We start from the raw sequence: 17337 nt of genomic DNA on the forward strand, positions 1-17337 counted from the left end.
AAGCTGGGGGTAAGTCACAAATAAAAATGAAATTAAATCTCCTATGTCATATAGGTGCTTTCGAAAGTTTTACCCAAAACATGTACAAATGTTCCTGGAAATTCTTCACTCAAACACGAAGTTACTAATTCCTAACATTTTTGCACTGTTGAACAACAGAGGAGTGGCCATCAAAGATCAAACCAGCAGTCTGTCATCTAGCCCAGTGTCTTGCTTCTCTGATACTTCAGAGAAAGGCATAAACCCTGTCCTCTCATAATGTCTCTAGCTAATTGTGAAGTGTTGTCTATCCCAAAGTATGGTATTTGATTACCCATATATAACTGGCTGGAACTTGCATAACGACAGATGTTATTAATGGACATAAAATGATCCAGCCAAAGATTTTCTTTTAATTCTAGCCAAAGTATTTGTATCAATCTTCTGCATAAATAAATCCCAGAGAGTGACAATATGCTGTGAAAATAATATTTCTTTTTACTGGTTCTAAATACACTGCCCTTTAATTTCTACTTTGCCTGCTGAGAAGTCCAGTGTTATTAATTATTATTGGATTAGAGGAAAAACTTGAATTTTAACCATTAAAATAAACTGAGAAAGTAAAGAAAACCAAGAACATGGATAATTTTATTTAACTCTTTAAAACCCACATTTTAAAAACTGTTTGAAACACATTATGACCACAGTTACCAACTTTCATGTGGTAAATAATACCCCAGCTTTCACATAAGCCAAAAATCAAGCTAATCCCATTTCAAAACACTTGAATGTAATGTGTAACTGAAACCAGCAACAAAGGAGACTGGTTGCAGCATAAGATAAAACTAATAGCTTTGTCTATTTGCAAATTTTAAAAAACCCACACACCGCTTTCTCTTCTCCAATTCCCATGTTTCACCTGGTAATTTTAAAGCCAAGTAATATTTTTCTGAGTAACTGCAGTGTTCTAAGAGAAAAATATATCCATGTTGCATATTTAGAAGAGATATGGGTAGATAATGTCAAATCCACCAGCCTTCTCTGTCTTTCATATACAACACCAGTCCCAGTTTTTAGTACTACCATGGAAGAAGAGTTTTTTCCTTTACATTTTCTGTTCAGGCAAAGCCAACATGCTGAAAGTGTTTAGAGGATGTGTGTTAGTAATGCGATTTTCTGCATGTTTATCAACATTTAAGGGATATGATGTTGCAGCTGACTCAAAACACTCAAACTTTTTGCAGAGGGACTGGATGGGCTCTATGTCTGTGCAAATTAAATCAAGTGGAGATCAAATATATGAGGATTGTTTCAGGCTCCTGTTACATCACATGGCACCATACTGTCTGACATTGCAGTATGCAGGGAGTGCTGGACAAATGGAAGGCTGGTTGCTCCTGACCCATGCACATGAGGGAGGCATAAGAAGACTTTTCCCCCATAGCCCATTGCTCATCCATGTGCTCAACATGGATGCATGGACTGCTTCCTTGATGTGCCCTCAGGAGCAGAGCACTATGACCCTAAAGAGGGGCACAAGGGAAAGAAGGAGGAAGGCCATGTATGGTGCAGGCTGCATATTGCTCTCACTTAGGCACAATTCCTTCCAATACTGCCACTGGAGTGGCATGATTCTGAACCACTCCCTACCTTGAGCTTTTCCTAAAATGACTACTATATCCATGCTTCCATATCAAACTGACCATCTTTGATGCCTTCCCTTAGGTAATAATTGTCATGTTCATGGCATACAAACGGATAGTGTTATGGTGCAACCTTCTAAAAAGATTATAAAAAACATAAAAACACTATTTTCATTCTTAGAATTCAAAGTGATAACAGTCACCAAAAATAGAGAGAGATAAAGCAGGCTGCTCCCAAATAAAGAGAGGCACAATCCACCCCACCTTGTTCTAGGCTGGCTTTTTCCGGACTGATTGCTGCTCTCCAGATTGCACACTTCAGTACAGAGCCCCACAGCCTGCAAGCAGGACCAGGAAATCGCCCCCACACTCACATATTCTTCAAGTGATAGGTGAAATTCCAATACATTCCTCAATATACAATAATGATACTGTGTATTTCTATTGCGCCTTCCACTGGAGTATCTCAAAGCACTTTACACATATGAGATTGCCAGTGCTTTAGGACAGGTACCACATCTTTGTTCTATGTTTGTATACTGACTTAGTATCATTGTGTCTTGGTCGATGATGGGCTCCTATTGCTACCACAACAATGAAATGAATCAAGCCCCACAACAATCCTACAAAGTAAGTATTATTTTGCTGGTGGGGAAATGGAGCCAGGGAGGGCTTAAGTGACTTGCCTAAGCTCACACAAAGCGTATTGCAGAGCCAAGAATAAAACCCACTTCCCTTACTCTGAACCCAGAGCCTTAACCACATATTCTGCACATAGATTAAGGACAATAGTACCATTTAATTTTCTAAAATGTTAAATTTTACTGTTTCTGGACCACTCTGTCACAATGGTTCAAGATAGGTGTGGTAGGAAGGAAAGCCAATGGACAAGCATCTCGCAACCTGAGACGTTATTAAACACAGGTTATATTTGTTTAAGTTCAAACCACTGGGGCAGCGAAGAAAAAGTTTCCCCACTTCCCTGTTGCCAACATCCAGCTCCTCTTTGCTTATTAGGAGAGTCTCTATGACTCCTTTGCAAGTGGGAATGGAGTCTCTAGGAAGGCTCCTAAAGGACACCAAGCCCCATACATTTCAGAATGCTGTCCTGAGGGAATTATTAGGGCTCTATGACAGGGGTACATGGCTTGTTCTCTCCAATCAGAGCGCCTGGATTGTTCCTCACCCAACAGACAGAACATCTTCCTGAGTTTAGCAGTTAAAAGTATTTGCCACCTTCATCACAGCACTATCACTAGCAGCCAAAGATTTGACTGATATAGCCAACTGGTGTTAGATAATATGATTTCAAGACCTTGGATGTAACAGCCTCCTTATTCAGCATTAGGGAGATAGAGGGATATTTCCACTGAAGTTAGTGGGAGCTTTACCATTGGCTTCAACAGCAGCAGGATAGCAAGATCTGGACCTTAAACATGAGCTCTAGACTGAGTAAATAACTACAGTGAATGTTGAAAAGCAAGACATTTAACAAAATAAATGCTGTTAAATTCTGGATCCAGATGGGAGAGATTGTTCTGCCTTCATAATGAAAGTCCCCCAATCTATGCACCAGTAAAATGATTGTCTTGTATTACTGTGGAAACTCACACTTCATGTTTCAGTAATAAATGGAATATTCCTCCTACTGCAAACTGTACACTTGGATGGTTTTGATGCTAGAGCTATTCCCAATTTTGGAAATGTTTGCCAGACTTGACCTTTATATTTGTGGTTATGCTTATACAGACATCACTCCTGGTTTGGAGAGATAATCTTACTGGTGACCTATGGAACAGTCATAAATGGTTTCAGAATAAACACTTTTAACTGCCTTTTCCTCCCACACTCACTGTGTGAATCAGTAACATTGAATATATTCTTAATTTTAGGTCCTGCTTATCTTTACAATAGCTTCATTTGCATGCATATCCAACTTCCTGCTGCAGTGAGAAAACCCTCAGAGGTTCAGCTGTTGCTGTAAATCTCACTCATCAATGACACATTTTCTGTTATGTTGGAGCCTATTTTAAGCTCACCTGTTTCAGCTGCTATCCATAGCAGGCTCACAGTTAACACTTTTTAGTATCTTCTCTAAAGTAAAAATGGCAACAAGCTCCCAGAGTAGTGTCTGCTTATGCTGCACAGCTTCTAATACTATTCAGCACTTGTAATACTGAAATGTTTGCCATGTTTCCTTTGCCATGTCTGACGGCTGAAAGGCATCAGGGAATTGTCTGAAAGAGAGACACTGTGAGCCTGAGTGTGACAACCTTACACACTTTAACGAGCCGAGCTGATTCACACAAGGAGTCCCTTGAGAAATGGCTCATCAGCACAAGTCAGATTCCACACACAGGTCCTTCTGATCAACATTTGTTGGCTGAAATATGGAATTATCACCCCCTGCAAGGAGATGTTGAGGGTTAGCTCAGTCCATGGAGGTTGCTATTTGGCCTCTCTTGGTTCCTTTCAATGAAGCTATCCCCTAGTAGCATCCCATTTTATTTCCTACTGCAGCCCAGTGTGATGTCCCAGGTCTTAAACCCAGGCCTAGGAGTTTGCAAACAGCCACCACATCCTCGCCTCTGCCCAATGTCTGCTGAAACCTAATGGGCCAAGCAACTAATAGGACTAGCGCCTCAGCCAAAGCACCATACACTGGAGCCCTGATTGGAGGATCGCCTAGGCTCTATTGTTTGGTCCAACCACACTGTTTAAGCCAGAAGGAGGCACAGAAAGTTGTCTGAGCAACCAAGTGATTTCCTGTCATGGCTGCATTGGACCTTGCTTGTGCTGCTTCCTGCAACCAACCCTGTTCTTTATTCTGCTCTGCTCCTGGCTCCCACCTCACCTCTGCCTTTGCTCCTGTTCCATGCTTGATCCCTGCTTCTCCTCCAGTTCCTGCCCTTACCTTGCTTCCACCACCAGTTACCAGTCCTGGCTCTGACCCTGGCCTCCGACTTGGACTCTGGCTTGACCTTTGGTTCTGGCATTTGATATCGGACCCTCAGTTTTGATTCCTTACTCTGCCTCTGGGCTCCAGTAATTGGCAGTTGACTCTGGTGCGGACCCTTGGCTTTATTCCCTAACCCAGGATGGCTGCTCTGCCCACTAGACGTGACTCCTGCTCTGACTACTAGGCCAGACTGCCTACATCCTGGTCCATAATACTCAGGCACAGAAGGCAGACATGGTAATTAGAGAGTCTTATGAAATGTAAATACTACATCAAGCTGGCAAAATTCCCAACATGCAACGTGAAATCCTCACAGTGAACAACAACAGTAAGGGAGGGATTGTTTGCCAGTGGTTAGAAATCAGGACAGGGAGCTGCTGCCTTGATACTCCAGTGATGGGAGTTTGATTTGATCCATGCCCTATTCATTGTGCAGTGTAGCTGTATGCTGTTCAACAGCTACTGCGTTCCACCTTCAAGATAGCACCATTTCAGTGACAGAAGTGTCTTTAACCCAATCCCACCAGCTGGTCTGTGTAGGTGCAAGGATCTGCCCATTCAGAACACCATTAATCTGGGCTTGAATAGGGACTGGGAGTGGCTGGCTCACTACAGAAGCAGCTTTTCTTCTCCTGGAATTGACACCTCCTCATCTATTATTGGGAGTGGACTACATCCACCCTGATTGAATTGGCCCTGTCAACACTGGTTCTCCACTTGTGAAGTAACTCCCTGCTCTCCATGTGTCAGTATATAATGCCTGCATCTGTAACTTTCACTCTATGCATCCGAAGAAGTGAGGTTTTTACTCACGAAAGCTTATGCCCAAATAAATCTGTTAGTCTTTAAGGTGCCACCAGACTCCTTGTTGTTTTTGTAGATACAGACTAACACGGCTACCCCCTGATACTTGACCCCATTCAGAACAGTTTGCAGGATCTGAATCAAAGTTTATTCATCATTTTTTTTCCAGGTCTGGTAACTTTTTGCTAAAATGTAAGTTCTCAGAGTAAGGCTCAATTAATCATTTATTATTATAAATTAGGTTTATACCAAAGTACTTTACAAAGATTACTTAAGACTCACAAAACATCAGTGAGGTAGGTAAGTGATATTATTCCCATTTTGCAGATGGGGAAGTTGAGGCACAAAGAAATTAAATGATTGTGTAAGGCCATATAGGCCGTCAGTGTCACAACTAGCAATATAACCCAATATCTCTTTGTGACATTTAGAGGGTTTCCCATCACTGGAGTATCGAGGCAGCAGCTCCCTGTCCTGATCTCTAACCACTGGCAAACAATTCCTCCCTTACGGTTACTGTTCACGGTGAGGATTTCAAGTTGCATTTTGGGAATTTTGCCAGCTTGATGTAGTATTTACATTTCATAAGTACATTTAAAAAGCCCCAGAAAAAAAAAAAAAAACAGCTTCCAACTGTCAAGTGTTTGGCTCAGGCATTTTAGTTGGGATATTTAAATGGATATAAAGTTCCTATGCAACTTTAAGTTAAGCTTTGATGTTTTCCCCAATTTTCTCAGCAGCCATCACTTTTAATGGATTCCTGAAAAATAACCTCAAAAATGAATTTAAAGGAATTATAAAGAAACCAAGGTGACTCTGTTCTCCTAGACCTACCCTCTTTAGAGCCAGCTCTCCACTTCTCTCTAACACAGCTGGGTCAGAGCCTCAGCTGGTCTAAAAATCTATATAGCTCTATTGACTGCACTGACTTATATGAGCTGATGGTCTGGACTTTTTTTGGCAGGTCTCACTCCAATCCAGAATCCTGATCTAAATCAGTTTGATTTCCTTTCTCCCACTCCATTTTGTTTTGCCAGAGTTTGGATTTGGCTGAGGGTTTTTGGAGGGGGGGGGTAGTTGGAGGTAGGGAGTGAAGCGGGGAACAACAAGTGAACAGAAATAACTTCACTGTGTAGGTATTCTCAGCTGTTTTATTCCTCAAACAAACAAAACAAACCTACAGACGCCTTCAAAACCCAGATTCTTTCAAACCCTTTTGCCTCCCTCTCTCCTCTCAGCTTGAACAAGAACTAAATTGTTCATGTAAAAATCACAGCCCTGATTTACCACATGGGGCCCTTCCTCTGGATTCCCACTCCATGTTATACTTCTACAGATAAAACTTCATAGCCACATAGTCACAGAGAAGCCAATATCCCCTCAATATGGCAGGTAATTATTAACAAAGAAGGAGGCTATTTGCAGTGGTGCCATTTACCATTACCAGTTCAACCATGCAAGGAAACTGAAGGGCACAATCCTGACCCATACCCTCACATAGCAATACAACCTTCCATAATAAAAATAACTGATGTCTGAGAAAGGAAGAAACAATACTCACCCACACAGCTTCATGGAGATCTGCAATCAGGATCCTCCCTGTGGTCTAAGCACAGATGTGGCAGCCAGGAACTTCTTAGTTATGATCCCTGGTACCATCTCCATCCACAGACTTGGGTAAGTCATTTAACTGTTCTGTCTCCATTTTCACACCTGTCAAATGCAGACAGTGATAGCTACTGCACCTACTCTTCAAGGGTGTAGCAAGGCTTAATGAGCATAAAGCACTGCAGATGAAAAGCACTCTAAATGGTAAGTATTATTATTTAACTAGCTAAGGCAACTGGTTTTTAATAGGAAGATGTAGAGCACTTCCCTGAAATCACTCTTCACTTCTCCAAGACACTTTTTTTGAGAGGCAAAACCACAATTTCCCCTACCTAGTAGGGACTCAATCACATCCTGCAACAGAGAAGAGACAGTAAACACGCTAGTGGCAAAGCATCACCAAAAATGTCAGACAATGTATTTGGTGAGACACAGCACCCAGGAAAGCTGTAAGCTGGTTGCCCTCCCTCGGGTCTCATTATCACATGATGATTTGGGAAACAGAAGTGGAGGAAAGGTTTGTGTACAGACAGACAGATAAATTGCTAATGAAGATATGGCAAGCAGAGGAAATTAAAATAGCTGCCCTGCAATAGCTATTATCAATTTTGGGGAATACAAAGTGTTCACTGACACCCTCTCTCTCCAGGCGGGAAGGGCATAAAATAGATAGGAATATAAAGGAGAGGGGAAGAGTCAGACAATTTGTGTAAATACAGCAGTGCTTGGGAGCCCATGTGTCCTGGGGGCCTTGCAGGAGCTACTGTTGGTGTAGGAGTGAGGCAAAAAACCAACTCTTTTTGGCCCTGATTCAGCAAAGCACTTCGGTACATGCTTAAGTCTTATTAACTTCAGTGGGACTTACGCATGTGCTTAAAATTAAACAACGGCCTTGCCCATCTCCCTGCTGGCTGATGTTGGAAGCAGTGCATACAGAAGGGCAGCCACCCTCCCAAGGCAATAAATGGCTGGCAGGAGGATACTGCTATCAGTAAAAGTGAGCAGTGCCACCAGAGATGATAGTAAGGATGTCACCATGCCTCCGTAGGTCACAACTGAGAATAACAAATTCAGGACAAGCTGCTGAGAAAAAGGGCAGACAAACCCCAAAAACTGGTGGTTATTCTTCTATGAGATATACCAAACTAGCAACAAAATTAAACTTCTGTCTCAACACACTGGCTAATGAAGTCAGAAATGCAGCCTTCTTAGGTATTCCAGTCCTGGATTCAGCACCCAGACACTAGACATAATGATGAGTGGTCATTTAAAACCAATTTCATCAAACAAAAGGTTCTTCTGATCCCAAAGGATCAGCCACATACACAGGTCAATATATAACTCAGATCTTACCCAATAATCACGCTGTTGCCAATCCTTTAGTATCGAAAATCTAAAGGTTTATTTATTAAAAGAAGAAAAAAGGTGAGAGTTAAAATTTGTTAAGGAATCAAATACATACAACAATTGCTAAGTTCTTGGATCAGGCTTGTAGCAGTGACAGAATAAAGTCAAGTCTCTGGTTACTTCCAAATCATTAGAAGTCCTCAGTCCTTTGGTTAGATGCTCCCATTAGTATAAATCCATAGTCCAGAGGTTTGAGCAGGAAAGAGGCAAAATAGAGCTGTTCCCAGGGCCTTTTATAGGCTCTGCCAAGTGAAGGGAAACTCATTGTTCTCACTGTGGAAAGTTACAGGGAACAAGATGGTGTTTGGAGTCACATGGGCAAATCACATGTCCATGCATGCTTTGCTTAGTCATGGTGGAAGCCATCACCCATATTCTAGTTAGAAGGTTCACAGGCAAGTCCATCAGGTGTGGATGGGCGTCTTCCATGATCCATTGTGAGTTAAGTGTTCCTTGATGAGCCATTAACCTTGAATAGTCCCTCAAGATGTGCAGGCTAAATACCTTGTGGGTATTCCCACATGAGCAAACATTTTAAATACAGGAACATAATTAGTATTCATAACTTCAGATACAAAAATGATACATGTATACAAATAGCATAATCATATTCAGCAACTCATAGCGTTTATATTGACACCTTACTTGACATACTTTGTATGAGATTTGTTGCAATTATGCAATAGTGGCAGCAACAATGATCTACATGTTCATATTTTACTCAGATTATGTCACAAAGGAGAGGAGAAGAGAGGGTCATCAAGGATTTAGGGGCTGGAGGAGGTGGAGAGGATAGAGAGACATTGAGGACAAGCATGGAGGATAAGGTGAGGATGGTGTGGGTTGAGAAGGACATTCTGAGCATGTGACAAAAGGGGCAAGAGGACACGGAGAAGGGGAGGCTCGAATGAATTTGTTCTTTGAGGCACATCTGAACACAATTACACTCCTTGTAAGAAAGCTGAGCATGGAGCAATACTGCATGAGACAGAGAGAGAGTTGTAATGGCACCATCTCGCTTACTCATATTAGTTTATTTTCTTGTTAGAGGAGCCCTTTAAACTGATGGGTGGGGGGAGGGAGCTCATTAATACAACATAACTGACATAGATGGTGCAGAAATGGCTTGGAAATGAAGAGGGATTACATTGAAAAGGGCATTCAGTGCAACTGCTAATGCATTACCATTGCTGAAGTCCTGAACCAAGGCATAATATAGCTATCCAAATATACTTGTATCATCGGCCTATCATCAGATAACTCTTTCAGCTTTGTCAGAAAGGGACAATGGGGAAGCCTTTAATCTCTAAATGCACATGGCCCTTGTTTTCAAAAGTAATGCAGATCTCCAGCATAATTTTGCAGATCACTCTACACCATATTTTTCCCCATTTAATCATTTGTAGAATGTCATTTAGCTTTCTTTGGGTACGTTAGAGGATGGAGATGTCCCATTGTATTTAACGTAATGGTTGGAGGAAACATAATAATTACTAGAACTGGTAGGAAAGTGGGCTTTTCCCTCTAAATTTTAAAAAAGAAAGTTTAAGTTTTCTACAGAAAAGTTTGATTATTTGGCAAAAATTTGAATGCTGAAATATTTTAGCCAAAACCCAAAATATTCTGATTCAAAAGTGTTTACAGCTTCCATGAGGCACAAGGTGTTTGGGTGCCTTGTGCTTCCATTCTCTTGCATAGGCTCGGATCCCTGGTTGGACTACATCTCCCAAATGGCACTTGGTCTCACCTCTTGGAGAGGGGAGGTAGTTCATTATTAAATTAGCCCAGTGGAGGAACCTGGCCCATAGAAGAAAATGGGTCTATGAGACAACTGAACTACAACTCCCATGAGGCACTCCTGAAGCATATCCAATACAAATATTTTGATATTGGGGCACTCTTTTTTTTTTTTTTTTTTTTTTTTTTTTTGGAAAAAGTGCATTTCTTTGAAAATCCAGAAAATTTAAAAACAGAAAATTTTTCAGCCAGCCCTAATAATGACTTATTTAGGCCTCAACCCTGCAAAGACCCATGCACATGCTTAACTTTATGCATGCGAAAAGACCCAATTCAATGGGATTACTCATAGTCATAGTTAAGGCTACGTTTTAGTCACAGGTATTTTTAGTGAAAGTCATGGACAGGTCACAAGCAGTAAACAAAAAAATCACAGACCCGTGACCTGTCCATGACTTCTACTATATACCCCTGACTAAAACTGGGGCTGGGGGGCCACAGGTGCTGGGTGGGTGGCCCAGAATCCCTGCTGGTGCTGGGAGGGGGGGTTGGCAGGCTCTCTACCAAGGGCTCTGACCGTCATGTCCCTGCAGTTCCTAGGGGGAGGGAAGGCCAGGGGAGCTCTCTGCGCTGTTCCTGCCAAAAGCACTGACTCTGAAGCTCCCATTGGCCAGGAACCACAGCCAATGGGAGCTGCGGGGGCACTGCCTGCAAGCAGGGACAGCGCACAGAGTCGCCTGGCCCCTCCGCCTAGGAGCCACAGGGACATGCCAGATGCTTCTGGGGAGGCCTCCCCAGGTAAGCGCTGCTCTGTACCTCAACCCCCTGACCCAGCCCAGAGCCCCCTCCCACACACCCAAATTGCTGCTGCTGCTGGCCCAGGGGCTGCCCAAGTTTTCAGGCAGCCCCTGAGCCAGCCACACTGGCTGCTGCAAAAGTCATGGAAAGGGACAGAATCTGTGACAGACATGTAGCTTTACTCTCAATGCATAAAATTAAACATGTGCACAAGTCCTGGAGGACCTCAGAACACTTTAGAAAGAGGTTAGGCATCATTGTTCTCATTTTATAGATGAAGAAAATAAGCCCCAGGTGCTCAAGCAATATGTTCAAGTTAGTGGGGAAAAAACAGGAAGAGAACCTAGCTCTTCTGACATACAGCCCAGTGCCTTATTCACAGGACCACACTACCTCTACAGTGGGTATTAAATGCATTTGTAATGTCACACAAAGCTGGTTTCATTCAATAAAAAGGGGTAGCTGTTTTTGGAAAAAGGGTTATTTCTAACAAATAGGGTGACCAGATGTCCTGATTTTATAGGGACAGTCCAGATATTTGGGGCTTTCTCTTATATAGGCTCCTATTAGCCCCCACCCCCATCCCGATTTTTCACACTTGCTGTCTGGTCACCCTACTAACAAATAAATGGCCTTCCTCGTCCTAGTTTCTCTTTTCTAATTATATGAAACTGTTCTAGTGATAATTACAACATCTTTATAAAAAGAAAGGAAAATAAATTCACATCATCCATAATGAACACTGCTATTGTCTACACAGATCTTCTATAAATGCAATCATTATCATCAGAACAATACATTAACACTGAAAAGTAAGCGAGTGTCTCCAAAACCCTTGTGCAGATCCCTTGTGCATTGCTCATTTTCTTTCAGCTTTTCTGTGCCACTCTGATCATTTGAAAACTTCCTCCTATCCTCTGCTTCTCAGCTCTGAGATTTGCCCTATTTTTACTGATGATGGGAAGACCTCTAAAGGTTTATCTTGCTACAGATAAGCACCCCCAGGGTCGGAGGGAAGACCAAGGTGGAAATCTCTTAAGACCCAGCTGTCTCATTAGATTTCTGGAATCTTTGACTTCCAGTCAAGATGGAAGTATAACAAGAACCAACTTGTGATAAGCTGGAAACAGGAAGTGTGTAAAATAGTCCGCCCAACATCGCCAAACCACAGTGGCAGATTCATTCAAGTTCAGTTCAGATTTAAGATTAAGGTTTTGCTACCAGAAGAACTTATCTAAACTATTCTCCACCCTTCAACTTTCACCAAGCATGCTCCTGGGCCTTGTCTTTACTAGGGATGTGTTTAAAAAGTTATCCACTATTGTTAACAAACCAGTTCTTCAGCTGAACCAGCCCTATAACATTGGAGCATAGCATAGCTGGCCCTTATCAACACCATGTCAGTTAGTTTGCTGAAAGCAGGTTTAATCAAAAACAATACTGTCTATAATAGAGTTCCAACTTTGCTAACACTGGTTCAGCTAAACTGGTGTTAACAATGGTGGGAAAGATTTCAAAAACTCCCCTTGTGTAGACAAGACCTTAAGCTTGATCCTGAGAGTTGTTGAGAACCCACATCTCCCACTGAAGTTGAGGGAAGGTACACGTGTTCAGCAGGATTGCATCCTTAGATGTATCAAGGAGAGCTGCAAGCCAATAATATCTGATCTTGACTTCCTTGTGCGCCTAGACTCCCACTGTAAGTAATGGGAGCTGAGAGTGTATGGAATGCAAGATCAGGCCCAGCCTGCAAAGTATAAAAAGTACCTGCCCTTGTAAAAGCAATCCGGAGACTCTGGCGGGGAGAGGGAACCCTGCTGCTGTGCATTTTTCTTCATTTTCATCAGGATTTGACACCAAGGATAAAATTATTTTTGGATTGGCCACCTCACTGTTCTGGGCACAGAGTGCACAGAAATGTGGTCCCTGACTCATGCATAATATTACTATACATCATACCCTTATTTTAGATTGTGTTGACCCAGGCATATACACTGATGCCTTATACTGACAGATTGTTGAGGCTGAACTAAAAGTAGCTGTAGAATACTGCCTGAAAACATTTTTTTAATTAAACTAATACCACCAAGATATGTGCCAAGAAAATGTATCTGCAGAGCCCTGTGTCTCTGCTCCACAATCAATACGGCACAATGAGCATAGTCAGCATTTGCTCTGGTTATGGACAGTTTTTCCATCCAGGAAAGGAATATAGAGTCTATAATAGATAATATTGTGTATTCTAAAGTATCAAACACCTTATTGGTGCTTACTAAATAATAATACTGTGCTAGGTGATATTAACAAGATAATTTCAGCTGCAAGTGGAAGGGTCAACTCAAAGTAAAGTGAATCTGTGAAAATGGTGGCCCATGTTTGTCTCCCAAAGAGCTCCTACTCACTCAGCTTACAAGTAAATCTTCTTCCAATTGCCAGACCTGCAAACTCAGCCTGTGAACTGAAAGTCAAACTGGGTTGTTTTCTTCTCACACATTGTGCAGGCCACGTTTGGCCTCTGTTAAACCTGGCTTAGGGTGAGTAGACTTCCTGGTACCACAATAAGTTTGAGTGAAACCAGGTGTTTTCATGAATATGCTTAGATGTGTGGTCATCTCCTCCCTCTCAGCCAAGGGGCAAGCAGGGAGCAGTGCAGCCCAGGAGTGGAGGGGGAAGAGATTTTAACAAATCAGATTTGTGCCCTCTGATGATCTATAAAGACATTAAAAGAATTATTACTAAAAAGCTTTTTTCCGCTTGATTTTTATTACAGAAACATCATGAATTTTCTCTGGTCACCCCTGGTTAACCTAAAGAGCCTGCAGGAAGTCACAGCTATAGACTGGCAGCTATTAGCTGCAGGGGTAGGACTATTGCATCTTTAACAAAGGCTTCCTTTCTCCCAAGTGTTTTAAAGCATTGGAGCTTAATAGGTGTTAACAAAAACCAAAATGTTTTAAACAGTCCAACTAAAAATCTCATCTGTTCTCAATTGCTCAGATTTCATCTTGTCATGTTATAATTTCTACACAGAATTACTGGGCAGACAAAACCCTATCGCCTAATGGGAAAAAAAGCAGAATTTTTTTTATAAAGAGAAAACAGCCTTTGAGCTCTCTTCATGCATCATAAAGCAACAAAAGTGAGCATACACCCATTTTAATTCCTCTGCAGGTCACCTATAGCAGTCAGTTTAGTTCTAAAAGCCCAAACAGTACTCTTCTCCCTCCCAGTTAGAGGATGGGTTTCCATATTCCTAGTTGTCAACATATCCCATCCTCCTTTTCAGTGCAACAAAAAATCAAGCCATAGACACATGTAACTTTATGTGAGGGCCCCTAGGTAAAACTAAAAAGAAAAATAAATAAGAGCAGATCTTGGTTGCCAAATCAAAAGTCCACTTTATTTTAAAAATAATAAACCCAGAAAAACCGGAAACCTCGCCTAGAAGGAAGTGTTATTTGGTTAATGGAGGGTAGATGGCGGCAGGGAGTCAGGAAGCCTATGAGGCACACATCCAAGATCACCAATCAAACTAATATAGAAATCATGGGCTTCATTTTGGCTATTTAGGGGGAGGCTAAAACTGTGGAAACTGTGGCTTTGCTGAAGAAGAAAAAAATACTGTTTGCTGAAAAGGGAAGTAAGTCTACTCACTGGAATTCCTCAGCAAATCTTTGGGTTGTCAGTTCACTGAGATTTCCTGAGTTTATTCTTAAGAACGCCCATACTGGGTCAGACCAATGTTCCATCTAGCCCAGTATCCTGTCTTCCGACAGTAGCCAATGATAATGCTTCAGAGGGAATGAACAGAACAGGTAATCGTCAAGTGATCCATCCAGTCACCCATTCCCACCTTCTGGCAAACGGAGACTAGGGACACCATCCCTTAGACTTGTGAAATATGCTCATCACCTGCTATGTGTGCAGGTATGGTGAATAAAGTAGACATAGTTAGACTACACATAAATTAGCCTTACTTTCTGGCAGACAGCTCCTTAGAAATCCTCCATCATCTTCATCTCAGGCAGAGACCAGTCCTTATAATGGACTCTGAAGGTCAACAAATTCAAGTTCCGTTGAATCAATGGGGAAGTGAGTGCCAGCATGGAAGGCCCTGCATTGGGAACATACAGGCTCAGATGTATTAGACTCCACAGCCACGTCTAAACTAGCAAAACAGGTCAAGTTAGCTAACACATTTTAAAGCAGGACTTTGCACCCCATATAGATGCATCATCGATGGAGTTTACACAGGGCAGAAGTGGTTTTTGAAACAACGTGTTAGCTGATTGGTGGTGGAGAGCCTAGAGTTAACCATGACCAGTTAACATTTTTTTAAGCACAACTTGCCCTGTCTAGGTGCAAAGTCCTATTTAGCATTTTGTTTGTTAAATTGTGTTAGCTAACTTGTTTTAATATACAACCTATTTGCTGAGTCCGGACATTGCCTAGGGCACTCCCCGATTTAGGCCGTCTCAGATTCTGGTAATCACATTCACAGTGTTCATTATTATTGCTTGGTTTGCAGAAACTGGGGCGTATTTCAATTCATATTTGGCTCATTGGCAAGCATCAGGCTCCCACATTTACACAAGGATCGCCTATTCATCAAGTGTCAACCCAGGATGACTCACTGTGATAAAAGATTTATGACACAATAGCTACTACTGATATCTGGCCATAAACATTTAGGCTGGGATTTTCAAAGGAGCCTGAGGCCCCAATCCTATGAACAGTTACGCCTCTTCTTAACTTTACTATCATGAGTGATCCCATTGATTTCAGTGGGGACAACTCAGAGTAGCAAAGTTAAACACTTATATAACTGTTTGCTGGATCAGGGCATGAGAGAGTCAGGTGCCCAATTCCCAGGGAATTTCAATGAGATATGAGCACCAATTTCTTTAGGCGCCTTTGAAAATCCCAGATTTAATATATCACAGACATAAATAAAATAACTGTCCATTACAAGAAAGCTGTGGAAAGGTTTGGGTGGCTCAAGCAGCAGCCACTGACACAGCATAGCACAGATTAAGAATCAAAGTAGTTCTTAGGCATTGGCACAATAGTTTGCTGTTAATTGCAACAAAGTGCATTAACCACCAGAGAAAAGCCCATTGAAATCAAATTGATGTATTGGTTCAGAGATGAATTAGCACTCAGACTTAGAATTAAAATATCATCCATATATTAATGTGGAAGATATTTCCCTTTTTTCTCCTCACCTCAAATAGCTATATAATAAGCTCTTATGAGCTTAATAAGAAACCCCTGGTTGATTGTTCTGAATCTCCTGTATATAATCTTAAGGAAAATGGGTTGCTTTAATCCTAGATATATCAACTCAACCGGTAAACTTGGAGTTGCCAGAGCTCCAGGAGAAGACTGTCTTTTTCCTTAGCAACCATTTTAATCCAGGTCCCCTGCTTGTCTTAATTTTGGCTGTAGTGTGGAAATGTACTGCTTTCAAATATTTTTCAGTCCTTTCCTGCTCTTAGAAGAGTTTAATATCCTCTCAATACATGGGTTTAACTCCAGTTATCAGAAAACCAGAGTGTGCAATTGAAGGGCAAATGCACCTCTTAAGAGAAGGGAGCATCTACAGTATATCTCAGGCTGGAAGCAGAGTTGTTAAGGAAAATACAGTCCTGCTGGCAGGCTCCAAACTAGGTATTATGCATTGATATATGGCAGAAATGAGCAGCCCAAAGCCATGTATCATGCTAAAGGTTGTGCAGTGAGCAGCTTCAGTCACAGGGTTTCCATTTTGTCCTTCCTCCAGTAACAAATATGAACATTAAATAAAAGAATAAAATAAATCTAACAGGAAAAAATGATTTGCATTTTTAAAGTTTCATGCTTAGTAGATTTGTTCTTCTAAAAGTTCAAACAAATCTCTTGAAGGTAGATCCTTGCTAACACAAAAGCAGTTCTTTGCCCTTCTAAAAAGCTGTGTAATGTTTTACTTTCTGTGCTAGATGTGCTAAGCAATCCATAACTGGTTAACACTAAAGGGAAACATTCAAGGGTAGCTGGGCTAAAATGAGAGCTAGCTTTGTTCTAAGAGCAGGGGTAGGTACTCACATGTATGTCAGTATCCTTTCACTCTATCTCAGTGAAATTCACCCCTGTGCAGATGGCCAGCACACAGTTGATGAACAAGTCACACAAGCCCTATTTAGCCCTCCTAAATTCATGGAGGATAGGTCCATCAATGTCTATTAGCCAGGATGGGCAGGGATGGTCTCCCTAGCCTCTGTTTGCCAGAAGCTGGGAATGGGCGAGAGGGGACGGATCACTTGATGATTACCTGTTCTGTTCATTCCCTCAGGCACACCCGGCATTGGCCACTGTCAGAAGACAGTATACTGGGCTAGATGGACCTTTGGTCTGACACAGCAT

This window comes from Trachemys scripta, chromosome 7 (genome assembly GCF_013100865.1).
Source record: "Trachemys scripta elegans isolate TJP31775 chromosome 7, CAS_Tse_1.0, whole genome shotgun sequence".
Taxonomy (NCBI): domain Eukaryota; kingdom Metazoa; phylum Chordata; order Testudines; family Emydidae; genus Trachemys; species Trachemys scripta.